Raw genomic sequence first — 21804 nt, forward strand, 5'->3', positions numbered from 1 at the left:
TGCAGAAAAAGCTTTTCACAAAATTCAAACTCAAATTTCATTTATGATTAAAAACTGTCCAGAAAATGGTCATAAAGGGAATATACTTCAGTGTAATAAAGGCTATATATGACAAACCCACAGCTATCACCATTCTCAAAGGTGAAAAACAGAAAGCATTTCCTCTAAGATTAGGAACAGGACAAGGATGTCCATTATTACCACTTTTATTCAACATAGTATTTGGAGTCCTAGGCATAGCAATCAGATGGGAAAAGGAAATAGAACATATCCAAATTGGAAAGGAAGAAGTAAAACTGTTTGCAGATGACATAATATCAGAAACATATTAAGGAAAGAGCCCCAATTACCACCACATCAAAAAGAATAAAATACCTAGGAATAAACTTATCTAAGGAGGTAAAAGACTTGTACTCCAAAAAGTATAAGATACTGATGAAAGAAATTGAAGATTGCACAAATAGATGAAAAGATATACCTTGTTCTTGGACTGGTGGAGTCAATACTGTTACTATGACCACACAGCACAAGACAATACACAGATTCAGTGCAATCTCTAACAAATTATAATGGCATTTTTCACAGAACTAAAACAAATAAATTTAAAGTTTTCATGGGAACAATAAAGACCATGAATAGATAAAACAATATCGAGAAAGAGCAGAGCTGAAGGCATCAGTCTCCCTGGCTTCTGACTATATAACAAAGCTACTGTAATTAATACAGTATGGCAATGGTACAAAAACAGACTCTCAGATCAATGGAACAAGATAGAGAGCCCATAAATAAACCCACATATGTATGGTCAATTAATCTACAACAAAGAGAAGGGGTCAAGAATATACAATATGGAAAAGATGGTCTTGTCAATAAGTGGTGCTGGGAAAACTGGACAGCTACATGTGAAAGAATGAATTTCAAACATTTTATACAATAATATACAAACAAACTCAAAATGGATTAAATTAAATGTAAGACCAGAAACCATAAAACTCCTAGAGGAAAATATTGGCAGAACACTCTTTGACATAAATTGTAACAATATTTTTTTGATCTATCTCCTAAAACAAAGGAAATAAAAGCAAAAATAAACAAATGGGACTTAATTAAACTTATAAACTTTTGCAGAGCAAGGAAACCATTGACAAAATAAGAAGACAACATACTAAATGGGGAAAAATGCAAATTACATAACTGACAAGGGCTTAATCTCCAAAATATAAAAATAGCTCATACAACTCAACAATAAAAACAACAAAAACCAATTTAAAAATGGGCAGAAGACCTAAATAGACATTTTTTCCAAAGAGGACATGTAGATGGCCAGCAGGCACATTAAAATATGCTCAACATTTTTAATCATCAGGGAAATGCAAATCAAAATCACAAGGAGATATCACCTCACACCTGCCATAATGGCTACAATCAAAAAGAATACAAATAAATATTAGGTAAAATGTGGAGAAAAGGGAACTATCTTATACTCTTGGTGGGAATGTAAACTGGTATAGCCACTGTGGAAAATAAAATGAATATTCCTCAAAAAATTAAAAATAAAACTACCATATGACCCAGCAATACAACTCCTTAGTATATATATCCAAAAAATATAAAAAATACTAACCTGAAAAGATATATGCAGCACAGTGTTTCTAACAGCATTATTTACAATTGCCAAGAATGGAAGCAACTTAAGTATCTATCAAGAGATGAATTATTAAAGAAGATGTGGTGTATACATACACACATACACAATGGAATACTCCTCAGCAATAAAAATAATTAAATTTTACAATTTGCAAAAATATGGATGGACTTGGAGGGTATTATACTGAGTGAAATAAGTCAGACAGAGAAAAACAAATACTTTAGGATATCACTTACATGTGGAATCTGAGAAATACAACAAATTAGCAAATACAACAAAAAAGAAACAGACTTTAAAATATAGAGAACAGGCTGGTGATTACCAGTGAGGAGAAGGAAAGTGGTCCTTTATTAGGATAGGGGATTAAGAGGTACATGCTATTACATAGAAAATAAGTTATAAGGGCACGTTGTACAACATAGTGAGTATAACCAATATTCTATTAAATAACTATAAATGAAATACAACCTTTAAAATTTTTGAATCACTCTATTGTACAACTGTAACCTTACATAATATTGTACATTAACTATACTTCAAAATTAAAAAAAAAAAAAAACAACGAACCTTAGACCACAGCTCAGGTCCAAGATTGATGACTGGATGGCACACATATAAAAAAGAAATAGAGTTATGAAGACTGAAAAAATGTAATTGACATTGGAACAACAGTCTACAAAGGTGAGTTGGAATGAGTAGCTAACCAGGTTGACAGCCTGCTAAAAACAAAAACAAAAACTATTAACATTACCCATAGAATTTAAATGATACCATCATCTTATAATATCCAGAATACAACCTAAAATTATTTATTGTACAAATAGCCAGCAAAGTATCACAGCGTGGGAAAAGGTAAAGGATGTCAATGCTGAGATGACAAAGATACTGGAATTCTCAAACATTCTAAAGCTAAAGTATCTATTATAAAAATACTCCAGCAAACAGTAAAAACTACTCTTGAAACCAATGAAAAATAGAAAATCTCATCATCAAAACAGACAATATAAAAAGAAACAAATTAAATGTTTTTGAACTGAAAACAAAATAAGATTTTAAACTACATGGATAATCTCAATAATGGAACAAAGATAACAGCAAAAAAGAATCAGTGAACTAGAATATATATCAATGGAAATTTATTCAATCTGAAAAACAAAGAGAAAAAGAACGTTTTAAATGAACAAAATTCTCAGGGAGTTATTCAATTATAACAAAATAGCTAGCATTTATGTTAAATATGTTCAGGAAAGAAAGGAAAATGAGTGTGGTACAAAAAAAGTATTTAAAGATATAGCGACTGAAAACTTCACAAATTTCATGAAATACATTAACATACAGATTCGAAACCTTAGCAAAGCCCCAAAAGGAAAAATCCAAAGAACTTATGCCCAGGCATATCATAATAAATATTTTCAAAGAAATGTTGAAGGAATTCCTTCAGACAAAAGGGAAATAAATTTAACAGAAAATAAATTTGGAATATCAAAACTGAAAGAAAAAATACTATAAGTGAAAAATACCTGGGTAAATAGAAAAACTATTCTTTTCCTCTTGGTTGTTTAAGATATGTTTAACAGGTGAAAGCAGAAAAATAACAATGTGTGATGGGATTTACAATTTAACTGGACATACTATATAAGACAATAACAACAAAAAAAGAAAGTACATAGTAATACATACTGGTAAAGTTCCTGTATTTCTCTTTGAGTGGCAAAATACTGATCCTAAATAGGCTGTGAAGAGGTACATATGTATATAGTAAGCTGTAGGGCAACTATTAAAACAATATTATGAAATACAAAAAAAAAAAAAAAACACTCCATGTAAAACAAAACAAAACACTAGAAAATATACCACTAACCCAAGACAGGAAAAGAAAAACAAAGGAATAAAAAAACAAATAGAACAGGGAATTCCTACTGTGGCTCAATGGGTTACGAACCTGACTAGTGTCCATGAGGATGCAGGTTTGATCCCTGCTCCTCACTCAGTGGGTTAAGGACCCACGTTGCCACCAGCTGCAGTGTAGGTTGCGGAAGCAGCTCTGATCCAGTGTTGCTATGGCATAGGCTGGCAACTGCAGCTCCAATTCAACCCCTAGCCTGGGAGCTACCATATCCTGCAGGTGTGGCCCTAAAAAAGAAAAAAAAATAGAGCAAACATAAAATAAATACTAAAGTACTAAAATTTTAGACATAGCCCAAACGTATAAGTAACTACATTATATAAAAATATTGAAAATACAAATGAAGAGCCAGAGATTGCAAAAGTGGAATTTCTTAAAAGATTTTTTTTCCTTCAAGACTGAAGGAGAAATTAAGACATTCCTAGATAAGTAAGAGTTGAGAGAATTCTTTACCACTAGACCTTACCTGCCCTACAAGAAATGCTCAAGACAGTCCTCCACCATGAAATGAATGACCACTAAATGGTAACTCAAGGCTGTATGAAGTAATAAACATCTTAGTAAATATACAAGCAATTATGAATGCCAGTATTACTATAACAATGGTTTGTAACTCCATTTTTTAAATACATGTTTTAAGGCACTAATATAAATTTTTTAAAATATTAGTCTAAAAGCTAGTAATATTATAAATTTAGTTTGTAATTCCACACGTCTACATAATTTAAAAGACTAAGAATTTAAAATAATTATTAGTTTATGTTTGGGGTAGACATTGCATAAAGATGTAATTTTGTGTTATCTGCCAGTAAAAGAGCAGAGTTTTATATTTTATTGAAGTTAAACTGGTGTAAATTCAAATTAGAGTGTTATAAATTTAGAATGTTAAATGTAATCCCCATGGTAACCAAAAGAAAATAGCTATAGAATGTACAAAAGAGAAAATTAGAAAGGAATTTAAACATTTCCCACCAAAAAACAGCTAACCACTAAAGAAAACAGTAATGCATGAAATAGACAAAAGAGCTATTAGGCATGTAGAAAACAAATAGCAGAATGATGACAGAAGTCCCTCCTGATCAATAATGACTTTAAATGCAATGGATTAAATTTGTCAAAAATACATATTGGCAGAATGGATAAAAATATATGATCCAACTATATGACGTCTACAAGAGACTCATCTTAGATTCGGAGATACAAATAGGTTGAATGTGAAAAGGCAGAAAAAGATATTCCATGCAAACAGTAACCAAAAGTGAGCAAGGGTGACTACATGACTGTAAGTCAAAATAGTCTTGGTCAAAAGAGTTCACAAAAGACAGGTAAGACATAACATATTAATATATATTAGCTAAATATATATTAATAAGATATTCAATACATCAAAAAATATAGCAATTATGCACCCAATAATAGATAAGCAAATAAATGAAATAAGAGCTGACAGAATAGAAGGAAGCAATAGTTCTTCAAAGTTGTTGGGCACTTCAATACCCCATATTCAATAATGTGTAGAACAACCAGAACGAAGTTAATCAAAGAAATAAAAGACCTGATGGAACATCATGGAGGATAATGTGAGAAAAAGAACATACATAATATATGTATATAATATAATATATATAATGTATATATATGGCTAGGTCACTTTGCTGTTAAGCAGAAATTGACAGAAAACTGTAAATCAACTATAATGGAAAAAACAAAAATCATATAAACTTAAAAAAATAAATAAAAGACAACACAATGTATCAACTCAATCTAATAGACATAAAGAGAACCCTACTCAACAGGAGCAGCAGATGTGTTTTTTTCAAGCGATCATGGGAAATTTTCCAGGAGAGACTGTTAATTCACAAATTAAGTCTCAATGGATTTAAAAAGTTAGATATCATACAGTCTTCACCAACCACAAAAGAATGAACTTAAAGAAACAATACCAGAAATAAATCTAGAAAATCCAAAAATTTGTGGAAAGTAAAATAACACACTTTTAAATGATCAATGAATCAAAGAAATCACAAAGTGAAACTAGAATGAATTTAAGATGAATGAAAATGAAAATGCAACATACCAAAACACTGGTACATAGTGAAAACAGTGTTAAGGGAAAATTCATAGCTATAGACACTTAACATCAAAAAACAAGAATGATCTTAAAACAACAACCAAGATTGAGAAGTAGAAGAAGCAGAGAAAAACATACAAAACCCAAACTAACAGAAGGAGTAGAGAAGATATAAACAAGATAGAGAATAGAGTAACAAGAGAGAAATCAATGATTTCAAAAGTTGGTTCTATGAATAAGTGAACAAACTTTAAACTAGATGGACTGAGGAAGAAGAAAAAAAATTGCTAAAATCAGAAATGAAAGTGGGAGCTTGGCCAAGCTGGTAGAGCAGGAAAACCCCAAGTTTACCTCATCTCATAAGCAGATCAAAATTATAATTGTTTACAAAGCAACTATTGATGAGAAAGACCAGAACCTAGCAAAATAATCTACAATGAAACATAGAAATCAAAAACCATAGTGACATGGGTAGGAGGGTTAGAATCATAGTATATAAGACCCACACACACTGGTGGGTGAACACAAATGAGTGGATAATTACAAGTGAAGAAGCACTCCAATTGTAAAAGGAACAACAGATCTGAGCCCCACATTGGGCTCTCTAGCCTGGGGCATGCACTGGGAAGATGAGTCCCCAGGCTTTGAAGACCAATGGAGCTTATTTTCAGGAGATGCAGATGGCTGGAGAAAATAGAGTTCTACTCTTAAAGGGTACACACAAAATCTCACATGCTCCATGACTCAGGGAAAAAGAAGCGATCTGAAAGTACTCTGAGTTTAGAACCACCCACTGACCTTGGAGAGACAAAAAGTAATTTGAAATTACTCTATGGACATAAATACTGATGGCACCCATTTGGGGGAGCTCATTCTACCATGTAGACACTGGTGCTTGCAAGCATCATTTTGGAATCCTCTTTCTAGCTTATTAGCACCAGGACCATGCCTCATCCACCAGCCTTTTGGCACCAATATGGAGACCTCTAAGGCCAAGTAACTAGCCTGGAGGGGGAAGGAGAGGGAAGGCAGAACAGAACTGTACCTATTCCCAGACAAGCTACCTTAAGACCTGAGCAGAGCACACAGTTGCCCTAGTACACTTCCCTATCCACCAGAGAGTGCAGAACCTAGCCACCCATAATATATAGGCACTAGTCCCAGTACCCCAAGACCCCTGCAGCCAAAACCTTGGGCCCATTTGATGGGTTACATGGGTTTTTATATGCAAAGGAAATGAAAGCTTTATCTTGAAGTTATCTGTACTCTCATGCTCACTGCAGCATTATTCATAATAGCCAAGGTACAGAAATAACCTATGTATCTAACAATGAATGAATGGATAAAGAAAATGGAAAAGAAGATATATATAGTTAGTAGATAAGCACTTTAAAAGATTTTCAATGTCACTGTTTACTAGAGAAATTAAATCAAAACCACAGTAGTACTACATATTTATTAGAACAAATAAAATGAAAAATAGTAGTACTACCAAATGTGGATGAGCATTCAGAGAAACTGGAATCTCTCATACCTTTTTGGTGAGAATTGTACAGCCACTAGAAAATAGTTTGGAAGTTTATTAAGAGAGTAAACATACATTTTCCATTGGCTCCAGCAGTTGAATTCTTCAGAATTTATGGCAGAGGACTGAAAATCTACATTCACATAAATATAGCACATTTATTTAGCCCAAAGCTAGAAATAACCAAAATACCCTCCACTGGTGAATGATTAAACAGAATGTGGTATACAATATGATGGCATGCTACTCAGTAATGAAAAGAAACAAACTACTGACACATGTAATAACTTGAATAAATCTGAAAGGCATTGTGGTGAGTGAAAAAAGACCAATTTGAACAAAAATTCATTACTTAGGATTCCATTTTTAGAATATCTTCAAAATGAAAACATTATAGAGATGGAAAACAGAGCAATAGTTGCAAGGGTTTAGATATGGTGACGGGGAAAGAGAGGGTTGTGACTAGAAAAGGTAGTTGACATAGGGAAGACCTCTGTGGTAATGGACCAGTTCTGTATCACGAATGTGGTAGAGGTCACACCAATTTATTGATGCAATGAAAGAATAGAAAATTAACACATACACTGTACCAATATCAATTTTCTGGCTTTCATCTTGTACTATAATTATTTAAGATGCTAATTATAGTACATCTATACACTGTACCTTGCGGAAAACTGAGGAAAGGGTATAAAGGACTTCTCTGTAATATCTTAGCAATTTCTTGTGAATCTATAATTACTTGTAAATGAAATGTTTAAAAATATAAATCTGAAAAAAATGACCATTTTTCATTTGAGATGTTAACATATAGAGAGATTCTGACTTTAGCCTTTAATACGTTTCCTGCATTTTCTAAACATTTTCAAAATAGAAACTTTAAAAAAAAAAACCATATGAAATGCATGTTTAAGTTCAAATTCATAATTTATTGTTCTTTATAAATTGTTATAAATGAGGGAACCTAAGAGTGCCTATATTGGTTTGCTCAGGCTGATAAAACAAAGTACCACAAACTGAGTGGCTTAAGCCATTCTACAGGCATACCTCATTTTATTGTGCTTTACTTTATTGCATTTTTTACCAACTGAAGGTTTCTGGTAACCGTGAAATTCTTTTGGCAACATTTTTTCTAGCATTTGCTCACTTTGTGTTTCTGTGTTACATTTTGGTAGTTCTCACACTATTTCAAACTGTTTTATCATTGTTATATCATAATTGGTGGTCTTTGATGTCACTATTACAATTCATTGAAGACTCAGATGACGGTTAGCATTTTTTTAGCAATACAGCATCTTTCAATTAAGGTATGCACATCTTTTTTTTTTAAGACAATGCTATCATCTACTTAATAGACTACAGTTAATGTAAATATAAATTTTATATGCAATGGGAAGACAAAAATTGTATGTGACGCTCTTAATTGTGGTACTTGTTTATTACATTGGTCTTGAACTGAACCCACAATATCGCCAAGGCATGTCTGTAGTTTACTGTCTCACATTTGGAGGCCTGAAGTCCAAGGTTGTCATGAGTGCTGATTCCTTCTGAGGGCAGTGATGAAGAAAGAATCCATTACAATCTTCTCTCTTAGCTTCTGGTGGTTTTCTAGGAAACACTGCCATGATATTCCTGGGCATGTAGTTCTCTGCCATCATCCTCACATAATGTTCTTCTCATGCATGTGTTCTGATTTCCCCTTTTTATAAGGACAGCAGTCACACTGGATGATTAGCCCACCCTACTCCAGTATCTCAGCAACAACCTTATTTCTAAATAAACTCATATTAGGATTTTTAACAAATGAACAGGGGGAACAAATTCAGCCTCAAATAGGGCCTTACCTCTCGTCTACATATAGTTGAAAAATAAGGGAAAAAATGTATAAGCAAATGCAGTTTATTTGGGTCATGTGTTACTTTCTAGGTTTTTTGGCTTTGACATTTTAAATGCCTGAGACCATTAAAAGTAGAGCTGATGAAAATCTGATCAGTAAATTTATTGGCATTATGGAAGAACTTATACCTTTCTTCTCCTTCCCTCCCTTCCTCCTTCCTTCTTTCATTCTTTCCTGCAACAAATATTTTAGAGTACCTAATGCATACGAGGCATGAGTCTAAGAACTGAGAATATAAAGGAGATAAAAATCTTTGCCCTCACAGTGTTTCCTTGTTAGTGACAGACAATAAAATAAATACATAAATTTTTACATTGGATAGAAATAAATGTGAAGGAGAAGGAAGAGAGTATGAAATGTTACAGTTGCCTTTTGTGGATGGTGACCAGATAAGGCTCCAATGAAAAGGTAATTTTTGAGTAAACACTTGAAAAAAGCAAGAAAACAAGCCATGTGCATATCTGGAGAAGAGCATTCCAAGAGGAAATATAGCAAGTGCAAATGCCTGAAGGCAAAAGAAATTCCTTTTTCAAGGAATAAAACTGACAAAGAGGCCAGTGTGAAGAGAGGAAAAGAATCAGGAGGATATAAGGAGAAGATGAAATGAGAAAACTAACAGTGAACAGAGCACACAGGGCTTTGTATGTAAAGGTCTACTTTTACTCTGAATGAGGTGAGAAAATCCTTGTGAGTTTGAGGCAGAGTGTTGCAACCTAACTTAGGTAGTAAGAACGATTCAACATGGACTATACCCTCAACAGCTTTATAACTCTGATGGAAAAATATATCTATTTTCTTGATGTTTTATAACTTCTAATCTGGCAAGTGCCACTAAATCAAGCTCCTACAACTTTAAAACAGGTTGATTTATTTCCCTTGGGCCAGTCTAGAGTCCTATAAAATTAAAATCCTTAAAGGTTAGAACATTTCGCTATATAGAATTCAAGAGATACAAAACTGTCTGGGTTTTGTTCTCTTCACCCTTTTCTTCTTCCAGTGTTTGTCTCAATTATAGGCAACCTGACCAAGATATAAAGACGTTTGTCTTCAACTCTTATAATTGACATGACACAGACTTGTCTGGGTATGTGCAAATTCAGTCACCAGATAATAATTTTCAGTCTACTTATAAATAAAATTAGAAGTGAGGAAATGATTTTTTGAGAAAATAAGTAGATGGGCAAAGAAACAGCAGAGTATCAGATCCAGGAAATGCAATGAAGAGTAATAGACAGGAGTGTAAAATAAGTTCAAGACTGTTAACTAATTTTGCTGAACAACTGAATATATAACTAGGAGACTGACTTAATTGGCCCCCAATTATCTGTATTTCTTGTTTCAAAGTAATTTAAAGATATCTGACAATACTTCTGCATCAAAAACTAAGCAAATTTCTGACCAGCCCTCTTCATACCAGTCTAATCAAATAACTAGTGCCGATTATACCTTAGACACATCTCTGGCAGCCATTCCCGATGGCACCTCAACAAGTGATTCTCTATCCTGTCACTGCCACCAGTTATTTTTCTAAAATATAAATCAGATAATGACATAAAATTGAATTACAGTTCCCCTTAACCCACAGCAAAATTCTCCAACATTTAAGGAACATACTCCCAAGTTTGCTCTGTCTTGGCTTTTCAAACTCATACCACTTTCTCACACGGCTACATACTTGTTTTAATTTGTTTTTTTTAATTGAAGTATAATTATAATTGATTTACAATGTTGTGTACTATGTACTCTTGCTATTCCATTTTTAATAATCACTTTATTACTCAAATATATGTATATATATACACACACTACCATATTTACATATATATATATACACATACTACTATACACTATAAATACTATATACACACATGCATACTACTGGATATATAGAGTCTATATTCCACATATATATGCCATAAACCATGCCCTGTTAATTTTTCAATTCCAATTACAGTGCCCAGTAAACAACAAGCACTCAATATTATAAGTGATATTATCATTGATCTTATTTTTTTTATAATCACTAAATAATTTTTTCAGACTCATAGACTTACCAAAGTATATCAAAGCTATTAATTTAAAGCGCAATTCTAGAGTTTCCTCCAAAGTATTATTAGTGACTAGGAACATTTTTACCGTTTTTCTACTCCCCCATGTCACCACACTAATTCAATCTATGGAAAATGGTGTTACGAAGATACTTGATGACAACTGACTCATCACGCAGGTACATCCAGGACTTTCAATCTTATTATAATATTTAGATGATGTTCTGAAATGGTGTTGACAAGTCGAAAAACCCACGGCAGTTAAAACAAAAAAAAGATAGAATTCTGGAGGAAAAGCCATTTATGAAAAGCTTTAGCCTTTGACCTACTAATTTTACAGAAAAGCTGACATGCTACAGTGCCTATGATGTCTTATGACTGTATGTGCCTCATTCCACTTTTGTGAGAAAACAGTAAATAACAAAAAAAAAGAGTATTTACTCACAAGAAAAATACATATCCAAGACAAATTACAACATAGGCGCACACAAATCTTGTACATGAATGATTTACATTATTGAAAATGACCGAAAGTATAAATAATCAAATATCCATCAAATGAAGGATAAATGTACAGACACACACACACAGACACACACACCCCACACAGAGGACTATTCATCATCCAATAAAATGAACTGTATACCAATGTATGCCACAACAAGGATGAATCTTGAAAATATTTGCTGAGTCATTTTCGATTGTTGAAGCCAATCATAAATGCCACATTATTACATGATTCCTCCTATAGGTAATTTCCAGAATATACAAATATATACCAATCTATTCAGAAAGAAACTTGATTGACGGTTACCCAGGATCAGAGGTGGAAGGGGGAAGAGTACAGGGAGTCACAGCTAATGGGTACAGGGTTTCTTCTTCAGATGATGAAAATGTTCTAAAATAGATTATGGTAATAGTCACACAGCCCTAGAATACTAAAAAAAACATTCAATTACACCTTAAATGGGTGAATTGTATGTTTTATAAATTATGCATCAATAAAGGCATTAATTTTAAAAAATGTTAATTGGAACATTTTCAGGAAAACAAAGTTCATGCTTTTTGAACTCAAATGAATTCTTCCTGTGAGGGTTTACATCACTGATATTGCATTTGCACATAATATCTTTAGGACATTTTTTAAGGTAAAAAAGGATGACCTTGAGTCATTAAAAAGGGTCAGATTTAGGGAGTTAGCATTGTGGCTCAGCGGGTTACAAATACAATGTAGTGTCCATAAGGATGTGGGTTTGATCCCTGGTCTCACTCTGTGGATTAAGAATCCAACATTGTCACAAGCTGTGGCGTAGGCCTGCAGCTGCAGCTCTGATTTGACCCCAGCCCTGGCAACTTCCATATGTCACGAGTGTGACCATAAAAAAGGAAAAAAAAAAAAAAAAAGGTTAACTTTAGTGATACAAGTGAAAAGAGAAAAGTACCTAGTACATTTTAGCAAGTTTTCATCCAAAATGATAAATTTAAATTCTGGTATTAAAGAGTTAGCTGGGGAAAATCTGACTTTTTCTAATGACATTCTTGAGATCTGAATGACTAAAGATTTCCCTGAAAATATAAGAGTAATTAACACTGAATAATATAAGAATTTATGTAGGTAACAACTTCTTGATTACTCTTGATTACAGGCACATGCAAATGTTAGTCCAATAACTATTCACTGAGAAAGCTGATAAAATACCGCCATATGCCACAAGCTGGGTGGATACTGGTATTTGTTTCAGTCTCCCCTTTCCAGCCCAGTTAATGCTGACAGATGGATTTCCTGTGTAAATGAGCTCACCTCCAGGAAATAACAGCACCTTTCAACTATTTCAGATTAGTTTTTCTCCAAGAACACCCATTAGTCATACTGAAAAAAGGAACTAGAAGAAATTTCTACATGTTTGTCACCTCTTTTTTAGTGCTGCCTACTTCCTAACATCAACTTAACCCTACCAAACCAGCATCTTAGTATTTGGTTAAAACCCAGTCAGCCAAGGCAAAGTCTGAAAAACTATAAAATAATTTTTAAAATATTTTTAGTTTTGACACCAAACACTCATCCTGCTCCTGCCATGCCTCCCATCCTTTCACTATAAACTGTACACATAGAAAGCCAATTATACTACTATGAGTTTCTCTTTCAGCATATTCGCCATAGGAGTAGTCTGGTTTGATGTTAAAACATAATTTACTCAATATACAAAAAACTAATTGTACTTCTATACACTATCAATGAAGATTACAAAAGGAGATCAAGAAAACAACTCATTTGCAACAGCATCCAAAGAATAAAATATTTAGGAATAAATTTAACAAAAGAAGTCCAAGATTTATAATCTGAAACCGCAGAACATTGTGTGAAGAACTAAATGGTAAGACATCCTACGTTGATGGATTAAAAGACTTAATATTAAAATATCAATACTCCCCAAATTATCTATAGACTCAATACAATTCATCTCAAAATTCCAGCTGCCACAGCCTTTTTTTTTTTTAAGAAACTGACAAACTGATTTTAAAATTCATATCGAAATACAAGGGACCCAGAATAGCCAAAAAACTTAATAGAAAAGAACAAAGTTGGAAGACTCTAATTTCCTGATTTTAAAACTTACTACAAAGCTATGGTAATCTAGGCAGGGTATAGACATACAGAGCAATGCAACAAAAGTGAGAGTTAAGAAATAAACCACTACATGTATGGTTAATTGATTTTAGACAAGGGTATCAAGACATTTTAATTATTGGAAAGCAGTCTTTTGAACAAATGTTTCTGGAACAACTGGACATCTACACAAAAAAGACTAAGGTTGAACTCCTTCCTTACAATCATTACAACATGTGCAAAACTTAACTCAAAGTTAATTAAAGGTACAACGTTAAGAAAACTACTTTTTTTGTCTTTTTTTTTTTTTTTTTTTTTTTTTTTTTTTTTTTTTTTTTTAGGGCCTCACCCATGGCATATGGATGCTTCCAGGCTAGGGCTTGAATCAGAGCTGTAGCCACTGGCCTACACCACACAGCAAGGCCAGACCTGAGCTAGTTTGTGACCTACACCATAGCTCACGGCAATGTCAGATCCTTAACCCACTGAGCAAGGCCAGAGATAGAACCTGCATCCTCATGGAGGCTAGTCAGATTCATTTCCGCTGAGCCATGACAAGACACCTCAAACTGCTTTTTAAACTTTTGGAAGAAGCATAGGCATAATTCTTTGTGATTTTGAAGTACTTAGATCTGACAATAAAAGAACAAGCAATGGAATTCCCTTTGTGGCTTAGTGTTAATGAATCCATCTAGCATCCATGAGGATGCGGGTTCGATCCTGGCCTTGCTCAGTCAGTTAAATATCCAGCTGCAGTATAGCTGCAGGCTTGGCTCAGATCTGGCATTGTTGTGACTATGGTAATATGCAGGCAGCTGCAGCTCCAATGATTCAACCCCTAGCCTTGGAACTTCCATATGCTGCAGGTATGACCCTAAAAAGGAAAAAAAAAAAAAAAAAGCACAAACAACAAGACAGAAAAATTGGACTTCTTAAAAAACTTTTGTGCTTCAAAGAATATCATAGAGAGTAAAAAATGTGAGAAAATATTTGCAAATGATGTATATGACATGAGACTCGTATCTGAAAGTTAAAAGAATTCCTGTAACTCAATAATAAAAAGCCCAATTTTTAAAAGGGCCAAGGATACAAGTAGACATTCCTGGAGTTCCCGTTGTGGCACAGTGATTAACGAATCCAACTAGGAACCATGAGGTTGCTGGTTCGATCCCTGGCTTTGCTCAGTGGGTTAACAATCCGGCATTGCTGTGAGCTGTGGTGTAGGTTGCAGACACGGCTCAGAACCCGAGTTGCTGTGGCTCTGGTGAAGACTGGTGGCTACAGCTCGGATTAGACCCCTAGCCTGGGAACCTCCATATGCTGCAGGAGCGGCCCTAGATAAGGCAAAAAGACAAAAAAAAAAATAGACATTCCCCCAAAGGAGATATGCAAATGGCCAATAAGTACATGAAAAGATGCTCAACATGAATAGCCATCAAGGAAATGCAAATCAAAATGACAGTGAGATACTGATTCACATCCACTAGGATGGATATCATCAGAAAGACTTAAGTGCTACAAGAAAGCAGAGAAACTGAAACCCTCATATACTGCAGGTAGGAATATAAAATTATAGAGCCCCTTGGGAAAACAGTCTAGCAGTTTCTCAAAAGTTTCAGGTAAAATTACCATTGACCCAGCAGTTACACTCCTAAGTATGACCCAAGAGAAAATGTATCTCCACACAAATACTTATACATGAATAAAAGCAGCATTATTTATAATAGTCCAAAAGGAGAAAAACCCAAATGTCCATTAACTTTTAAATGAATAAGAAAAGATATTATATCCATAAAATTATTATTCAGTAATAAATAGAAATGGTGTACTGATATATACTACATGTGGCTTAAACTTGAAAACATACTAAGTCAAAGAAGCCAGGAAAAGGCCACATATTGTATGATTATATTTATATAAATGTATAGAACAGGAAAATCCATAGCAAGAAAAAGTAGATTAATGGTTGCCTAAGGCTGGGAGGTTGAGAAGAAAATGAAGAGTGACATAATCATTGTCGGGTTTCTCTTTTGAGGGGGGTAAAAAAGTTCTAAAATTAATTGTAGCAATAGTTATACAACTTTGAACATACTAAAAACCCCTGAATTGTACACTTTAACTGAATGAATTGCATAATATGTGAATACTAGCTTGACAAAACTTTTAAAACGAAATTTGATTGATGTTATACTTTACAAATGCAGAAGATTTTTCTATAAGCTTTCTCTCAAGATGGTTGGTCTCACTCTTTTTTCAGGTTATGAACTACTGACACTACAACATCCTATGTTATGTACAGTATGATTATACTAGAGATTACAATATGAAGCTACTGCCTTGTCAAATATTTTGGTTTAAGGGTTAGAGGAATGAAGAAAAACACCCCAATCTCTTAAACCCATTATTTCATTCTCATTTATCAAAGAATTCTACACTGAGATTTAGTATAAACCCAGACAAAAAAAAGTAGGTTTTTTGGGGGGTTTTTGTTTGTTTGTTTGTTTGTTTTTTAATGAAAAAAGGAAGGAGTTCCCATCGTGGCTCAGCAGTTAATGAATCCCACTAGGAACCATGAGGTTGGGGGTTCGATCCTTGGCCTTGCTCAGTCGGTTAAGGATCTAGCATTGCTGTGAGCTGTGGTGTAGGTCGAAGACGCGGCTCGGGTCCTGCGTTGCTGTGGCTCTGGCATAGGCTGGCAGCTACAACTCCGATTAGACCCCTAGCCTGGGAACCTCCATATGCCGCGGGAGCGGCCCAAAAAATGACAAAAAGATGAAAAAAAAAAAAAGAGGAAGAAAAGAATTTTAGGTACTTAGATACTGAAATTAAGAAGCCACTCAAATATACACGTGTACAACTAAAAATAACCCTAATTTTTAATAGAAAGTGTAATTTTATAGAACAATACTTTGCCAATCTCAGATTCTTAATTTAAAAAATAATTGGATACTTCTAGATACCATCTTCATACACATTTTAAAGATTTACATATTTAAATGTTAAAGTGTCAAAGCCTAATTCAGAGTTTCCTTTCAGTTTTATTACAAACACAAAAAAGTATTGAATGCTTATGAGAAACATATATAAAAGAAAACATTTACATGTACCTACCTCCCACGTAGAACTGGGTGTTTGTAAATTCCATCTTCAAGTGCTTCAAGCAGTTGTTACTCTGTTACTCTGACAGCTTAAATCAGGTCGACTCCAGGAAAGATAGCCAGAAGATGATGGCAAGTGAATTCTTCCACCTTTATGTATTTCACCAAATCAGAGAATGCCTATGGCAATTTAAAGGGGAAGAAACAATATACATATTGATTTAACGTTTTCCATAAAATGCCACATTTGTGACTCAATATTATGTTTGAACCTTCAGAACTAGGCACCCCATGACCAAAAATTCCATCTTTCATGTTTTTTTTCATTCCTTCACCCACGTTTCTAGTCCTTTCCTCGCATTTACTTCCATCTTAATAAAGTAGTTATATTTAGCATTTCCATTTTTGGAAGATTTACTTTTTATTTTATTTTATTTATTTTATTTTGTCTTTTCTGTCTTTTTAGGATCGCACCCACAGCATATGGAGGTTCCCAGGCTAGGGGTCGAATTGGAGCTGCAGCCACCAGCCTACGCCACAGCCACAGCAGCACCAGATCTGAGCCACCTCTGTGACCTACACCACAGCTCATGGGAATACCGGATCCTTAACCCACTGAGCGAGGCCAGGGATCAAACCTGCAACCTCATGGTTCCTAGGTGGATTTGTTTCTGCTGCGCCACGGCGGGAACTCCAGATTTACTTTCATATTACCACCACTTTCTCTTTACAAATATTGCAATTGCAGTCACTAGTTCCCCCCTGCCTCCTGACAGAATCATGTGGAAGGCACCCCAAGGCAAAGAGCATCCAGTTTTCAAGCTCTCCAAGGGGACCCACTCCAAAGACTTCCTCTGGAGACCACTCTAAAGTTTAACAAATCACACTCCCAGGACACGTTTCTACAAACTCAACTAAATTAATCATGTAGAAGGTTAAGAGTACTTGTATTTTCAGTGAAAATGTCATTATAGGAGGTCTTTTGTTAGTATATTAAATGTTGCCATATTTTAAACTTTCGAAATAATTAAGAGCCATGTAGTAACTGTGACTATACAGTCCCAGTGTCAAAAGTTCTGAATAATGGCATATCAATCAAGGCTGGCTTTAAAGAATGGTTAATCTCTTTTCCCTATGTAGACTCTTAGTATTTAAAATCCATAATAAAAAATGGTTAGGTTATGTGTCAGGTACTCCATTTGCCCCATAATACTGACTGCTTTCTCTCACTGCACAAGTAAGAAGGGAAACGTGGGATAAGAACAAGAACTTTCGTGAAAATTTTCAATCCACTGCTTCTCATATAATCAAGGCCTGAATGCACACCAAGTTTAAAATATACAAATGATGAAGACACACCTTCATTTAAAATCTCACCGAATACAAAGTCAATTTTTTTTTTTTTTGTCTTTTTGCCATTTTTGGAGCTGCTACTGCAGGATATGGAAGTTCCCAGGGTAGGGGTTGAATCAGAGCTATAGCCACCGACCTACGCCAGAGCCACAATGTGGGATCCAAGCCATGTCTGCGACCTACACCACAGCTCAGGGCAACGCCAGATCCTTAACCCACTGAGCAAGGCCAGGGATCGAACCCACAACCTCATTGTTCCTAGTCGGATTCGTTAACCACTGAGCCACGACAGGAATGCCACAGAGTCAAATTTTTAAAAACTTGATGTTTTTAATTTTCAAATAAACTGAACTAATTCAGAATGCTATTTCTGAACAGAAAATAAAAATCTGATCCATTAGGTGAATGGAAAGGTTTTCTAAATAGGACTTTGCATTTACTGAAAACAATCTACTACAACTATGTTTCAAAATCTAATTATAGTTATTTTAAGGCAAATTTTGTTTTTTTAAATAAATAATGAAATCACCTGAATTGAGTAGTGCTATATCAGCATGAGTAGCTTCCAACATTGCATTAGTTAACTAAGTTTCCAAGGTTGCACTCAGACTTACAGTAATTTCACTGCCATCTAATTCTGTATTAAATGAGCAGAGAACTTCTAACACACTAAGAGAAAAAATAAGCCATCTGAAAATCAACATTTCTTTATTAATTTTCTCCTATTTTTTTATCTGCAGCTCAAAATCAGATTATTGACACTCTTCTCCAAGTATCAGAGTACTAAAAGTATATCAAAATACTTCATATTACAATCATTTACTTTTATATGCATTTTAAAAATTATTCAGCCTGATCTACAAGACCAACCCTCCAGGGGAAATTGAGGTATAAATTAGTTTTATTCCTTCTGAAAATGCATTGGCAAATGATATCAATCCATAAGTACCCTGTTAAAAAATATCATAGATCATTATGAATTATATTTGCCTTTTAATAATAAGGCAATTCTATAATTTTTAAATCAGTTGAAAACTTTTATCACAAATACTTCTCACACGTCTTCGTCTACTCTGCAGAATTTCTTGAGGAAATTACTTGGTGGGAGCCTTAGTGGTAATGAAGTAATAAAGAACTACTCAATTTTCAACAATAATACATTTTTAAATGGAAATATAGTTGCTTTAAAATATGTATTAGTTTCAAGTGGATAGCATGGTGAATCAATACTTTTACAGAAGCTATTACAAGATAATGGCTTTAATATCCTGTGCAGTACAATATACCTTGTTACTTATTTTATACATCATAGTTTGTATTGCTTAATCCCCTACCCTTACTGTGCCCTTCCTCCCATTCCTCTCCCCACTGGTAAATCTGATTTTGTCATAGAAAAGAGAAAGTAGGCTAGTGGTTTCCAGGGGCTGAGGGGAGAGGGGAATGTGGAGTGGCTGCTGATGTGTTCAGAGTTTCTTTTGGGGGATGGTGGAAATCCTCTAAACTGATTGTGATGATGGTTGTGGTATAACCTTATTAATATACTAAAAACTAATGAACACTTTAATATGCTAAATTTTTATCTTGGTGAAATGTATATATGCATATGTGTGTGTGCAATCAAAACACAGAAGATCTATGGGCCAGGTCCTACCCGAGAGCAGCAATTTTCAGCCCAACCCTGAGCAGATGTCCCCTGCCTCACATTTGATCTCTGTGCTGACTGGATTCACTTTTTACTGTTCCTGCTCTAAGATAAAAATGTGAACTAGAATTCTCACATAAATATGGTGCTACTGGTGATGGGCTGTGGCCAACCTTTTTGGAAAGCACTCCATATCAAGAACAAAAGAAAGGAGTTCCCACTTTGGTACAGTGGGTTAAGAACCCAACTGCAACAGTTCTAGTACCTTCAGAGGCACAGGTTTGATCTCCACCCTGGTTCGGGTATATCCATAGGTGCACCACCAAAAAAAAAAGAACGATAGAAATTATTATACCCTTTGATACTCAGATTCCCTCCAAGAAAATATACCATAAGGAAATAATTAAAATTATAAAATAAGTTTTAGGGAGTTCCTGTCATGGCTGAGTGGGTTAAGAACCCACTTAGTATACATGAGGATGTGTGTTCAATCCCTGGCCTCACTCAGTGGGTTAAGGATCAGGCATTGCCGTGAGCTGAAATGTAGGTCACAGAAGTGGTTTGGATCCCATCTTGCTGTGCTGATGGTGTAGGCCAGCAGCTGCAGCTCCAATTAAACCTTTTAGACTTTCTTCTAAAAGTAGCTAAAGACTATAGTTGACTTTAGATAATGAAGTTAACTATTACAAATTTGAATTCAGATATAAATGCTATGTTCGAAAGTTAAGTGTGACTTGTAGCTCTGTATTTCTATTTTGTAAATAAACTCATTTATATCACTTTTTTAGATTATACATCTATGTGATATATTTTTGTCTATTTTTGTCTTTTCCAGAAATATGCCCAGGAATGTCATACAGTAGTTCCATTTTTAGTTTTTCAAGGAACTTCCATTCTGTTCCCCACAGTGGTTACATGAATTTAGACTCCCACTAACAATGTATGAGGGTTCCTCTTTTCCACACCATCTCTAGCATTATTTGTAGATTTTTTGATGATGGCCATTCTGACTGGGGTGTGGTAGAACTTTACTGTAGCTTTGATTGTCGTTTCTCTAATAATTAGCAATGCTGAGCATCTTTTTGTGTGCCTGTTGGCCATCTGGATGTTTTCTTTGGAGAAATATCTATTTAAATCTTCTGCCCATTTTTTGGTTGGCTTGTTATTTGTTTATATATATATATATATATGTATATATACGCATACATATATATAGAGAGAGATAAATAGCACAGTATATGAGCTGTTTGCATATTTTGGAGATTAGTCTCTTATTGGCCACATTATTTACAAATATTTTCTCCCATTCTATAGGCTATCTTCATTTTTTTTTTTTATGGATTCCTTTGCTGTGCAAAAGCTTTTAAGTTTAATTGGGCCCAGTTGAATTATTTTTGCTTTTGTTTCCGTTATTCTAAAAGATGGATCCAAAAATATTGCTACAACTTATGTCAAAAGGTGTTCTATGTTTTGCTCTAGATTTTGGTATCTGATCTTACATTTAGGTCTTTAATCCATTTTGAGTTTATTTTTAATGTATGGTGTTAATGTTCTAACTTCATTCTTTTACATGTAGCTGTCAGTTTTCCCAGCACCACTTATTGAACAAACTGTCTTTCCTCCATTATATATTCTTGCCTACTTTGTGGTAAATTAATTTACCATAGGTGTGTGGATTCATTTCTGGGTTTTCTATCCAGTTCCAAAGATCTGTGTTTTGGGGGGGGGGGGAAGGTTGTGCCAGTGCCATACTGTTTTGATTACTATAGCTCTGTTTTATAGTCTTAAATCAGGAGGACTGATTTCTCCAGCTTTGTTATTCCTTCTCAAGTTTGTCTTGCCTACTTGGGGCCTTCTGTGTTTCCATTCAAATTTTAAAATTTTTGTTCCAGTTCTATAAAAAATACCATTGGTAATTTAATTGGGATTGCATTGAATCTGGAGACTGCCTTGAGTGTTATGGTCATTTTAACAATATTGATTCTTCCAATCCAAGAACATAGTATAT

At 34.4% G+C, this 21804-nt stretch overlaps 1 protein-coding gene across 3 annotated transcripts in view; it reads right to left on the reverse strand.

The window, feature by feature from the left end:
* The window catches only part of SREK1IP1 (SREK1 interacting protein 1), a 469058-nt gene that overhangs the window by 118618 nt on the left and 328636 nt on the right, over positions 1-21804 (reverse strand). For all 3 annotated transcript variants that reach the window (XR_014831456.1, XR_014831455.1, XR_014831454.1), the window contains one exon: positions 16815-16981. The gene's annotated coding sequence lies outside the window, so the exon portion shown is untranslated. The remainder of the gene's footprint in view (positions 1-16814; positions 16982-21804) is intronic.

Source organism: Sus scrofa, chromosome 16 (assembly GCF_054392235.1).
Source record: "Sus scrofa isolate SSC_HxYL_T2T_F1_AM1 chromosome 16, Sscrofa_HxYL_maternal_Yorkshire_Landrace_v2.0, whole genome shotgun sequence".
Taxonomy (NCBI): Eukaryota; Metazoa; Chordata; class Mammalia; order Artiodactyla; family Suidae; genus Sus; species Sus scrofa.